We start from the raw sequence: 13,450 nt of genomic DNA, 5'->3' as shown, positions 1-13,450 counted from the left end.
TCAAATTTAAAACGATCAAATGCAGGAAAAGGAGCGAGATGGAGGAAGTGGAATGAGAACAGGAAAAGGAAAATAAAATAAAGTTTATGAAGTTGGGAAATGTAATTGGAGGCTGCTGRGGGAAGCAGCAGACTGCCGTACCTGCTGCACACACACATGTACACCCACACACACACGGCTCTACCTGGGGAGTGTGAATATGGTGTTCTCTTTGGCCAGAGGCTGGTAAATAATGGATGTGTTGGTGGAAGAGCAGGCAGTTTGAAATGTAAATGTGACGGATGGAGAGCACGCGTTCATACGTGCGTGGATGGATCATGGCTCTGGAAGTGTGTGCGTGCGTGCGTGTGTGTGTGTGCCGTCACTCCGGGCCAGGGCTGGCTATGTGTCTCGAATGGTGATGGCTCGTCCTCGCTGTGGAGAGGAAAACAGGAGGAAGCGGGCCAGAGGTGTGCCAGCACTACGGAGTGAAGAGGAGGGAAAACAGAGGAAGAGGCTAATTAGAGCAGCTTTGACCCAGAAACATCCGGCTACACGCAGGAACGCTTCAGTCTGCTCGGAACAACGGAAGCTTAATTGTTAAAATAAACTTTGAATATGCTCTTAAATGAATAAATAAAAGAGAAAATGCATGAGTTACATTTTTTGCATTAGTCTCATATTCATATTCGTTTTACTAATGAATATTTTCTATGTAATTCCTTGATTTTGTTCATTTCTATTTTGTCATTTATGATCATTTTGACAAAAATCAGGAATTTTGTCAACATTTTGTTTAAGTTTACTTCTTTGAGTCGATAAGTTCACAGCTCTGTAAGACTTTTTCTCTTTTTATCAGATTTGAACATTTTAAGAAGCTTTGAATTTCTCTTTTTTTAACTTATGAGTAGTCCAAACTGAGACAATATATATATTTTAGAGAAAATGTTGAAATATTCCTTATTAATGTAAACAGAGGAGGGAGGGATGGAGCGCTCTGATGGAAAAAGCCTGAGGAAAAGATCCCATTACCCTCTTTATAGCTTTATGGGTCACACACTCATCTACCAAAACACCTTTAATGCTTTTTATCTCTCTCTCACACACACTTTACACTAACTCAATTGTCCTTGATTTTCGTGATCCTATGGTGATTTTTTTTTCTGTTTCTCCCAAGAAACGTTCTCGTTCCTGCTTCCTGAAATGAGAGGAAATGAATACTGGGACTCTGGGCCTGAGGGTCACGACCCCCACGGTCCCTCAGTAAGGCTCCCTGGGATTGGTACTCGCCTCCGGACTCGAGGACATTGGGGGGGGGGCTCTCCCTCATTGGGAGTGGGAGCATGTGATGTCTGCGAGAGAGTGGGGAGGAAAAATAGAAGAAGAAAAAAAGAGCAAAAAGCAGTAAAAGTGATGAGACGAAGCGAGTGTGAAGAGAGGCAGGGTGCGTCGAGACGGGGGAGCGAAAGAGTGTGCGACATCGACAGAAAGACGGAGTGAAAGGAACTGGTGGTGGGAAAAAAAAAGAGCAAGAGTGTGTGTGAGGGACAGCTCGTCCTTCAGGCTCACCTCACCCCCCTCCACCACTCCCCCGGGGGTCTGTCTTCTTGGCGGCAGTTTTACTGACGGCCATGAAATGGCGAGGATTTACAGTTGAAGGCTGCGACGACGCCACCGTTTCCTCTTCCGGCCGACTTCCTCCAGGAAGCAGCTCTCCATCCCAGCCAGATATGGAACATTTTGCTACATAAAGTTGCAAAAATTTCACTTTTGCTACATTGTAGCAAACTATAGTAGTGACACTATAGAGAGGTAAATATTGCTGCTACATCTAGCTTGTAATTAGTGGTGTGGAGATTTTGGTGGTTTAGAGGTCTGTAGGCAGATTGACATCAGCTACAACTTTCATGGACGTCAGATGACGTTAAAATAAATAAAATAAAGGTAAGATAAGACAGTTTTAATCAGAAAAGAGAGAAAAAAAAGTATCCTTATTAAATATACTTTTATCTTTCTTGCTATTATATTGTTAGTTATGGTCAAAATGAAAATATCATTTCTATTTTGGATTTTGGATTTGTCTGACTGGTGAAGTCTGTCACGAGCCTCACCCTACGTCACTTGGATTGACGGCTGTCAGAAAAGAGTCCAACTCTTTATCATTTACGTGAGCAAATTTTGAGCAATGTTGTTGGTGTCAAATTTCGGAGCTCTCAAAGTCAAACATCAGCGTGAACTTGCATGGTGCTCTTATTGTGAAAGTCCTATATTTTACTTCCAGTGACCAGTTAACATCCATCCATCCATCCATTTTCCTGCACCCTTGTCCCTTAGTGGGGTTGGGAGGGTTGCTGGTGCCCATCTCCAGCTGGCGTGCCGGGCAAGAGGCGGGGTACACCCTGGACAGGTTGCCAGTCTGTACCAGTTAACATTAGCTTTGTAAATTGGCTTTACAAATTGGGAATGAGTAGGTGGGAATGAGTAGCCCAAAAAAATAATACGTTGAAAATTTGCAAAATATTCTTAGAAGGCCAAGAGGGCTTCTGGTGTAAGCTTGAATTTTTACATGCTTGGATTTTCAGAGAATAAAAATAGTGTTTGGCCTTTTCAATGCATTTTGTCCATAGGAATGATTTATCCAAAATTCAGAAATTCCTCAAAATTCACTAATTTGTCCAAAAAAATTATGACAATATTTCCAAAATGACCAAATTTATGCTGGATTTTCTTTCATCCTGTTTTGTTAGAAAAACCAAACCAAATCACCCAGTTTTAAAGTTTCATCTTGTGTAATTTAAAAAAAGGGCAAAGATCCTTAACAAACTTAATTAGTAATCCTGATGTGTTTGACTTATTTCAGTCATCTAAACTGAATGTATGTGGAAGATGCATACTTTTGAAAAAAATATATATATATAGTGGCGCATATCAAGATGCCAGAAAACTTAGTGAATCAGTTGAGATAATTGGATACATTTTTATTGTTTAATGCATTTATTATTATTTGTGCAATTTTTCTAAGTTTGGATGTCAGATGTAGCAATGTTCACACTTGTCAATAAGTCCCACTCAACTATTACCTTAATAAGTAAAAAAAAAAAATTTATTGTGAATGATAACTTTTTTCATTTCTTTCTTAGCTTAGATGCAAGTTTTGTCAGCGTAAAAACTTGCAGGATAAACTTTGCCAAACTACGATATACTTAGCTTTTGTTCATGCAAGTTGAAAAAATATCTAATGAAAAATATTCAAGTACAAATGAAGTCTCAATAATTCACTCTGCTGTTCATGTAATGACTGTCAGTAATTTTAAAAACACAGCTATTCTCAATTCCTGTACAAGCTAGCTGTGTTGCAATGCTAGCCAGCTGGCTTGTATGTGAACAGTGACATGTTGACTTGTTACTAGAGGTGTGCCGATCGATCGGTCACCGATCATAATCGGCCGATTTTCGTGAAAAAGTGCATGATCGGTGATCGCCAATCATTGGCTCTTGTTGCCGATACCGATCAACTGCATCTCATTTCGCAGCCTGCCTGTGCAGCTGGTCTCCTCTTTCCTTCACACTGCGCAAACGCGCAGCAACAAATCCTAAGCGATGTGGAACTATAACGCACTGAGTGAATGGGGAAGTTTGCTTATTGCGGCGGAAAATTGAAGCAGGTCAAAATGCATCAACACGATGAAGCTAATACGACATAAAAACAATGCCATACTTTACGGAGTTTGGCTACATCGAGACTCACTGCAGTAAAAAAGACATGGAGGATCAGATAGCAGGTAAAGCAGCGCACAGCTACAAACACTCACCCGGATTAGCATGTCAGAAAGCTAAACAAAGTCAGAAAGCTAAACAAATAACCCGCAAAATTATTTAAGTCTTTGAGCTGCGATGTCAGACGCTGGTTCTGCTCTCGCTGTTGAACCGCTGCTACGCGCTACAGGTAGTAATATTTCACAGACGGAGCGCCGCTTCTGCTCCACCTGGTAGTGACTCTCACACCAAACCTCTGCTTAAAGCTGCAGCATCTAACCTAAAAAAATAAATTTTACATACGTATTAAAACTTTCGCTGTCCTAACATGAGACAGATAATCTCTAAAAAAATAATTGATCTCCTCCCTGCTCTGCATAATTACTCCGCTCAGTCAGAAACAGCCACTCAGAACTAGCAGTAATCAGCTAGCCGCCATGCTATCAGGAAGTTTTCATTCAGTAACTCAGGATTGTTTATTGTAATGGAACCTGTATTTGCCTTTGAATGTTAAGTTTTATACTTGAATTGTTTTGGCAATGTTGAGAGGTTTTATTTTGGCTCTTTGCATTATTTAGCCTCTTCAGAGCCTTCATATGTTTTCAGTCTATTAAAGATAGTATTACTGATAGCAGTACAATTTGCAGAATGCCGGTTTTGTTTAGTTTTCTTCTTGGAAAAAAATATTAAAAACAAGTTTTTGTCTAAATTAAGGTGAATTCATGGTTCCTTTTTCCACATAATGTAACCGGTAGTGTTTATGATATAAAAAAAATAATAATAATTATGTGATCGGTATCGGTGATCGGTATCGGTATCAGCAGGAAAAATACCTGATCGGCACATCTCTACTTATTACAGTTTAATTTATTTATTTTTCAGCTTTTTTGTTAAACCTACTGACATGTTTATTCCCGCCTCCTTTTGCGAAAGAAAATATTACATTGAAAATATTACATCACCACTAGTTGTGCTGCAGTGCCAAAATTTGTCAGAATTCAATTCTAGAGAGTTTAGTTTCTGATTCATCAAACAAAAACCAACCCTCAGTGAAAATACACTTTTATAAAAAAAATAATAAACGTATACTTTGTTTTAAAATAAAGGACTAGGTTGTAGTCTATCATGGAAGAAATGTTATTGTTTTGGTCTTTTATTGATATGATTATTTAAAATTAGTACTCATTAAGGAAAAATTTTAGTTGAAAAATTAAGCCTTGAAATCTGACATTTACTCTGATCAAGAAGCCATCCACTTAGAAACCAACAAAAAGTTACAATTATTTATTTATGTGTTAGTGTGCGATCAAAATTACCAATTTGACATGAGACAAAATAGTGTAAAAAATATTTGCTTCCTGTTTTGACTGTAAGAACACAACACAGTGGTGGTTTCATGCAGTCTTGTCGTAAACTGGAGAAATGGCGACAAGGCTTCATCCTTTAAAAGAGGTGAAAGAATGCGTCAGTAGACATTTCAAAATAAGAGCATACTTGCAAAGCAGAATATATACTTTTTTTTTTTTTTTTGTGGTCATTCAGTCCCAAAATGAAAGCCGAATGATAAATCTGATTCGCTGCACATCGCCACTTCGGATGTGAAATGCTCTGATAATTTCTCAATGTTCCGCTGGTAATAAGTGAGAAACGTGTCTGCCTGGCTTCTGCGAGTTTCTGTCACAGCGGCGGCGTCTCCAGCCGTGAAAGGTCCACTACACGCCAGTCCAGCTCCTCCGACTGAGACGAGTGTGACAAACAGCTCAACAGGCTTTGGCACGCCAGCTGTCCAGAGGGGACACACACACACACACACACACACACAGGGGCAGAAAATTCACATAGGGGTCCATTGACATGCATGTCTCAGCATACACACACACACTCACAACAAAACACACTTTGCTGCCAAGTGCAGAGTGGTAATCTTTAGTAATGCCATGGGTCCTGAGGGCAGAGCATGTGAACGCTGCCAGGGGCCACACACACAGCATCACAGTCCGCAGCGCTTTGGAGAAAGACAACCTTCTACCAGTGGTAGTCCAGATCACTACCACTGATCTGGACCGTTCACATGACGGACCAAACGCAGTCCAGCCTGCAGAACCATTGGGTCTGATCTCAGCAGCACCGGTCCAGCTTTCTGCTGCCCGGCCGGCCAGCAGCCGTTTGGATTTGGGTAAAACTGGGAATCCATCTCTACGTCATCCAGATGTTGTCCAGATATTTGAGAGGTCACTCAGTGACAGAGTTGGGCTGYAACAAGTTACATTTACTCAATTACGTTAACTTGAGTCGCTTTCTTTTTAAAATACTTTTAGAAGTATTTTTACACTTTTTTTACTTGAGTAATTTATTATGACATATTGCTAAATTTCTGGATTCTCTTGATTGAAAACTAAACATGTTTTAACCAACTATTCACCAGACACACACACACACACACTGGCAGTTTTTGTTAAAATTTCACAAGTTTTTTTATTGATTTGGAAAAATTCTCTTTTGCCTCATTTTATCTTTTTTTTTTGCTACTTATATGAATTATTGTCATTTTGGTCTTTAAAATGCCCCAAAATTTCCATTTGACTTTACATTTTGATTCATCCGATGACACAATTTTTACATATTAAATGATTGATAATTTCAACAGTTACTTATTTTTTTACTCTTACTTAATTTCTCAGATGGCTACTTTTTACTTTTCCTTGAGTAAAAATACGTTGAACAGTGCGTCTCTCACTTTCGTGTAGTTCTTGGGTCCTCTGCCCGTCTCTGCTCAGTGACCAGACCCGGTTGGCTTCAGCTGCTCCTGACCTTCCTGCTCCTCTTCCTCGTTTTGCTCTCCTTCCTCTGGAGGAGGAAGAGGCGGAGGAAGAGGGGAGCTGTCAGGAAGGAGTAAACGTGTGCAGCTTAGGGAGGCGTGGATATGATGAGGCTTCAGTGTTGTCGAGATGGATTAGCTGAATGACTTTGAGGGGTTTGTTCTCTTGTCTTTGAGCGCACAGCCAGACTCGCCCTCCCTTCCTCTTCCTCCCCTCCAGATCTTCACGTCTCCCTCTCACTTTCTGTCCCCATCTTTGTTTGTTTGGATAGATTTTTTATTTTTTTTTCCCCCCTCGGTTTCTGCCTCGAAGCGTCACGCAGAAACGTTAAAACGAACCAAATTGCTGCTGCAACAGAAGACGGCTGATTCTGTTCTCATCTGCCAGATTGTCAGTTTCATCGACAGTACAGTTATTGTTTGCGTTTCTGACAAAAAAAWTTWWAAAAAATCTGTTTTTGACATTTTCYTCCAAAGCAGCTAAATGTAATTGAAACTGTTGGACATGGACTGAATTAATCCATTTTTAGAGTTTTGAATGTTATTTTCTGTGGACATTGTCTCCTTTGTTCCATATTAAAATCTGTGTTGTAGAGCCTGGCCATCATTAATGGATATTTGGCATAATAAAATGAATGAACATGTTAAATACATGTTGCATCAGCAATAAGCCACTGATGAATCTCCTAAAACCATAAAACTATTTTTTAGATCCAGCATGTGGATTTGGGTAAATAAATCCACATGCTGGATTTACTCTTTAAATTTTAATTTAAAGAAATTAAATTAAAATAAAATTTCTTAAAAATTAAATTTTAAAGAAATTACATTTTCTTTAAAATTAAATAGAATATAAATATATATTGATATTATCAAGAATTTTGCTAGGGTCATATAATAAAAGTAAAACAGACAATTGTACTGTTGAAGCAAATTTACAAAAAGAAAAAAAAMCAAATACATAGTTATTAGAGATAACATCCCAGTTATTATTATGTATCAATATTTTAAGACCTTAATGTATTAAGTTAAGCTCTAAGATAATTAAGATTAGCTTTAGTGTAAATTACAACCAAGTGGTCTGTGTTCACACAACCTGTTGACGATGCAAAGCAGACATGAATATAGAACATGATTTTAATAAAGTAAAGTTTTGTTACATCATTTCCTGAATTAAAAATCAATAACCTTTGGAAAATAGAGTTTTAATCAACCAATCAGCTCACTGATGGATTTAGGTTAGCTTCTGACCACCAATATGGTAACTTACCACGAGCTAACCTATGTTAAAGGTAGCTAGAGTTGGACTAGCATATTTGGGCCCCATATGAGTTTTGCTCATGGATGGGTGGTGATCTGTCCCAGGAGAGGGTAAGCTACCGAAACCGCCCCAACATAACATCAACTCATCCAGAACCCACATAAGGAGGCCTTACTMCTCGACACGGAAGTCACAGGTACGATTCCCGGCCTGATCTTCCCCCATCTCTCATCTCCTACTTTCMWGTCTAACCATTCTCAAATACAGGCGRCTTGAGCCAGTAAAAAAAGTCACAAATTTAAAACAGGTGGGGCCAGAGGTCATGATCCAACAGAAGTTAAAAGAGGCCGGACARAAATGGGCACCATGGGAGGAAACACCTTGATGATCATTAAGAATGTTGTGGAATAGTCAGAGGACTCAAAATGGAAGTATATACATATACACACATATATAGGTGTGTGTGTGTGTGTGTGTGTGTGTGCTCCTGTTGGCCCTGGCTGTCTGACTGTGTGTGATTGATGTGTTGAGGCGGCGTTAACACTTCTCATGCTGCTCCTACATGGAAGGAGGAGGCGGAGGCGGAGGCGTAATGTACGTGAACGATTGATCACCTTGCCTCCGCCGCCTGATGACTTCTCCAAAGACGCTTCCCTGGGAATCGATAACCACCGCTCTCCGTCCCCCCCCCCCTCCCTCTCTCTCTGAACGTCACCAGGACAGACACAGAGAGCTCATTTATGAAGGAAAGGCACATTTGCATTTGGAAAAATAATTAAAACAAACAAAGTGAAGCCGGGCCCCCCCGGAGAGGCGAGGAGAGGTGCGGGAGGAGGTGAGTAATGTGGGGATAGAAAGAGGTTTAATTGCTCCACACTGAGGTTGTGCCATTTATCTTCAGCTGCTGTTCCATTCGTCAGCGCGCCGCAGATGAGAGTTTATGTAGGTGTTCTCAGGATATCTGTTTCAAGGTAAGCACAGCGTCAGACTTTTAGAGGGCAGTCGGCGCAGAGCGATGACTCAGAGTTAACCTCATCCTTCCCTTTGGCTCCCTTTGTGACTCTAGTTTAGCAGCCTATAAAGAGCCGTTGCATAAAAGGGTTTTCAGAGAGATGTTCTGCTCTGTAGCCGTCCGTCTCTTTCAGCGCCAGTCATTATGCTAGGAGCTTCCGCTGCTTAGTTCCTCCTTTTATGATGCGTGCGCGTGAGAACAAAGTGTGTGATTTGTTCATACTCGCGCTATGTGGGCGCCCATCTTTGTCTCATTTGAGCGTGCGCGGCGGTTCTGAGCCGGCTCCCCCCGCCGGCTCTGCGGGGTGCGAGTCGTCCGTGCGCCGAGGCCTGTCCGCTACGTTAGCACCGCAGCGGCTAAAACTCCATTTTCAGCTCGTCGTTTGAAGCCAGAGGATGAAAGAGTCGCTCTCCTTTCCCCTCGCTCTTCCTCTGCTCTGATGGACAACTCCATGGCCAGCCACTTCTTAATTAAAAGAACAGTTCTTTGTTTCTTTCCAGATGAAAGGCTGTTGACCTGATGGTGCTTCGGGTAGATAAGGACAATGAGGGTGTCACTTAAGTCATTTAGAGTTTTTAAAGGAGTGTGTCTGTGTCTACTTTAGACAGATGTTTTAGCCAAGAAGGTATTGTAGACAGAGTATACACCTTCAGACAGGTTTGAGTATTTTAATAATTTGGTCAAAAATATTTATTTAATGATTTCCTTTTATTCTAAGAGCTTCTGTAAAAGGCAGCTGGACTTCTTCTCTTGAAAAGAGACCCCTAGAATCTCTGTACCAATGCCTCTGCCCTCAAATTTGGGTCCTCCACAGGTGAAAGGCTTATTAAAGATGGCTTCCGTCTTTTGCCAAGGGCCTCTTCAATTCTGATCCAGTGTTGGATGCAGGAGGTCTAAAGTTGGAGTCAGAACAATTACCAAACTGCCTTTTCCTCCAGCATCTAATCGCTGTATCTTGACTCGGCTTTACTTTGTTAAAAGTTTTGCCTTCAGTAATGTGGACATGGTCCCAGACCCTTTTTCAGAACCTGCTTTGCTGATACTCCAAGCATGCAAAGTTGGGCTGAAAACTGTACAAGTCAGAAGACTGTTGGTCTCTGATTGGCTAGGGGGCGGAGTCACTGGTCACGTGATTTCCTGACAGTATTTCCTGACTCCATTTCCTAAATATTCAACAGCGACTGAGCATGTTTGGAGTTTTTAATGACATTAATATCCTTCAGGGCTATCATGATTGTCAAAATCAAAGAGATTTCACAATTTCTATTAATTGCTTTCATCTGAAGCATGAACCATGATCTTCATAGGTTTTTACCTTTACCTGTTATCTTGTGGTTATCCTTTAAACCACAGGATAACATTATGTAAATAGTACTTTCTAAATCACTACATTATAGGAGAGAGGAAAGCACAGCTTTAAGTTATAATAACACTGGACATTATAAACGGAGATGTTAGAAGTGCTTAATTGTTGCTAGCATACGGATTTTCTCGTCCAGGTGGATGGCTAGCATTAGCATGCTGGTTCTGTAAACTCCACCCTCAGCAGAGATCCTAAACAGCACAAGATGTGTGTTTACTGAAAACATTTTGTCGCCGTTACGTATCTATACAACTCCTTTACCGTTTTTTCTTTGTAACTCCATAAATGCATTTGCCCCAGAAATACCTCCACAGCCTTTCCGCAGCGCTACCTCTAATGTTGCTAGTGATGTTTCAGCGCTGCCTCTGCTGGCCTTTGCCAATAATATCAAACTCAAAGAGACAAATTATTAGAGTTACTAAAGTATGACAGCTTGCCATGTTGCTCCGGGTAGGAAAGAACAGTTCTTAGTTTGCCTTTTATGCTAAAGAACGAGTATTTCTTAAGCGTTTTTAAAACCGTTTTCCGTTCTAATTGAGTGAGAGCAGCCGAAACTGGAGGGAGAAATATACAACAACAAAAACACGCCTAAGGTATCATCCTTTAAAACAGTCTGAGGAACAACTAAGGGGGGGAGGGGGGKAGCATGGCATTTTGTTACACATCAGGTATAAATATATGCCGTCAAATTAAATGAAGCCGCTCTCCTGCATCTATGCTATAGATGCAGCCCTTAGTTTCTCAGCTCGACAACAAAATAGCTGATTTAACCGGCGCTGGCGTTAAAGCTGCTCACCGAGAGTGAGCTTGCATGTTTTGCTCCCCTCCTCTTTCCAGATATTTGTAGTCTGCATTAGCATTCAGCCAAAGCAGCCTAGTTCACCCTCTGTAAGGAACTCAACATCATCCCAAGCTGGCTGTAGCTGCGGGCGAAAACAACAAGGCTTTAAAAACAGGCTGTCGAAGAAGAAACGCTCCCAGTCTATCAGAGCACATTCTAATCGTGTGCTTCCTGTTTTTTTATTTTTTATTTTTTTGTTGCTCTGTGCGAGTGTGTGCGTAGAAGTCCCTGACGAGCTCTGCTGGGTGCTGCGAGTGTCTTCCCTTTTAAAGGATATCAGGCACCCGGGGATCCTCAGAAGCCGGCGTTGCCAGTTAATGCACCTCTGAGGAGACCGGCTGCACTTAAGACAATCGCAGCGCGAGCGGGTGTGCAGGCRCGCACGTTGGCGTGCAAAGGATGAGGAAGAAAGAGTGGATGGGAAGGAGAGAGAGGCAGGGAGGGTGTTGGGACGTATAGGTAGAAGGAGCATTCTAAGTCTTAGCTTTATTCCCATCTGAAGCCAAAGCCTTTTTCTGTAGCTCTTACAGATTGAAAAGCTTCATTGTGAAGTTTTTTTTTAATCATTCCAGCACACAAACCTGCTGTGGATATCACTTGTGAGTTAGAAATATTTGTAGTTTGCATTTTAATCTTTAAATGTGTTGCTTTWGCCAAAAACTGGATTAAAAAAACAAATGATCACCTTCAGATGAAAGGACACTTGATAGGATAGGAAAAGCAGTGGACCACTAAGACTTCGGCCTACCCTTAGCCAGAAACTGCTAGAAAACAAGTTGACTGAATTAACATGGACCAACTGGACTTCTACTGTTGGACTTCTACACTTGGATTTGTACTTGGATAAGTTTTATGGTCAGATGAGACAAATACTGAGCTCCTTTTTCATAAYACGGAGTGGYATGATCTGAAACAGAAATCCAAACTGGATGGCTGAAGCAGGTCAACGTTGGGTTTCTGGAATTCCCTGACCTCAACCTTGTTGAACTTTTGTGAGCTACTCTTCAAAGGAACGTCCATGCTARCAACCCAAGCAAGTCCAATGAATTTTACCAAAGACTCGAACAGAAATCAAACCAGACGCTTGTTGATGCGTTCAAGCCAGATGCAACTTACTGCAGTTTGTGTCCTTGATCTGGACTGAAGACGTGGCCATCTTAAAGCTGCTGGAAAACCTCAATGTCTTATCAAAATCCTGTTTTTTTTTAGAACCACATCAGGTGGATTACGAGATATTAGGACACAAGGTCTTCTAATACTCCCAAAGAGGCATTCATTAAAAATCTGAACAACAAATACGTCTGATTCCTCAAAGCCTCAAACTATTGGAATGAATATCCGTTCTCGCTGAACGAGACGTTGAGATTCCGAGATGTTGCACAAATCTATCACCATGTGCATTATAACCATGATGCATTTCATTTCGTGTTGTGTGCGATCTCTAAAATGCCATGCTCAGAGCCAACAACACGTTTGAATCCAAACAGAGATGTTCTCCTATCTGAACCTGAGCAATCAGTTTAAACACCTAAATCATAAGGAAAGTTTAGGCTTTACTTGAAACGGATTACTAAAAGATCTGAAATGTGGTTAAAAATCAAAATGTGGATGAAAATGGATGAATAATGAAGGTGTGCCTCCAGGAWTCTTCTAAAAATAAGAACAACAGTTGTTGTTTTACAGCCGTTYTAATCATGTCTGATGACATGATGCTGGTCTGAAATCAGATGATTTTATACCAGGTTTAAAGTGATGTTTTTTTTATGAAGTGACTGTTTTGGTGTTAAAAAATAAACCTCAGATGAAAGATTTATTTATTGTAAAGAAAACAATCAACATTTCAACATATTTTTACTTAACTTAGAGTAARAAAGTATTTGGTAAAAAGTGCTGAGTAACTGATCAAATCATCAGTCGGTTCATATTTTAAAATTACATCGTAGTACAGATCGAAATATAAAATTAAGTTGAAATTTTGGTATTTTAGGGACCAAAATGACAATAATTGATATAAGTAACAACAAATAAAATCAGTTTCTTTCCATATAAAAACTTCTCACCTTTTAACAAAAACTGCAGGTTTGCTGTGTTTGCTGAACTTTTGGTTAAAATATGTTTATTTTTCATTCAGTGYGTAGAAAATCCATACATTTAACTCGAGTAAAGTAAAAAGTACTTTGTTTTCTTTTTTTTTTTTTAAAGAAGTTACTCGAGTAAATGTTATTGAGTAAATGTAACTACTACCCAATTCAGCCCTGCTCCACAGCAGATCTTTCACAACAGTCCTTTCCACTGATTTCGGGTTAAATGTCTAACTATTTATTTGTCATTACCGTATTTTCCGGACTATAAGGCGCACCTAAAAACCTTCAATTTCCTCAAAAGCCGACAGTGCGCCTTATAACCCAGTGCGCCTTATA

This window comes from Poecilia reticulata, linkage group LG2, assembly GCF_000633615.1.
Source record: "Poecilia reticulata strain Guanapo linkage group LG2, Guppy_female_1.0+MT, whole genome shotgun sequence".
NCBI classification, from domain to species: Eukaryota; Metazoa; Chordata; class Actinopteri; order Cyprinodontiformes; family Poeciliidae; genus Poecilia; species Poecilia reticulata.
The sequence above is the reverse complement of the archived record's forward strand: the minus strand, read 5'-3'. Positions refer to the sequence as shown.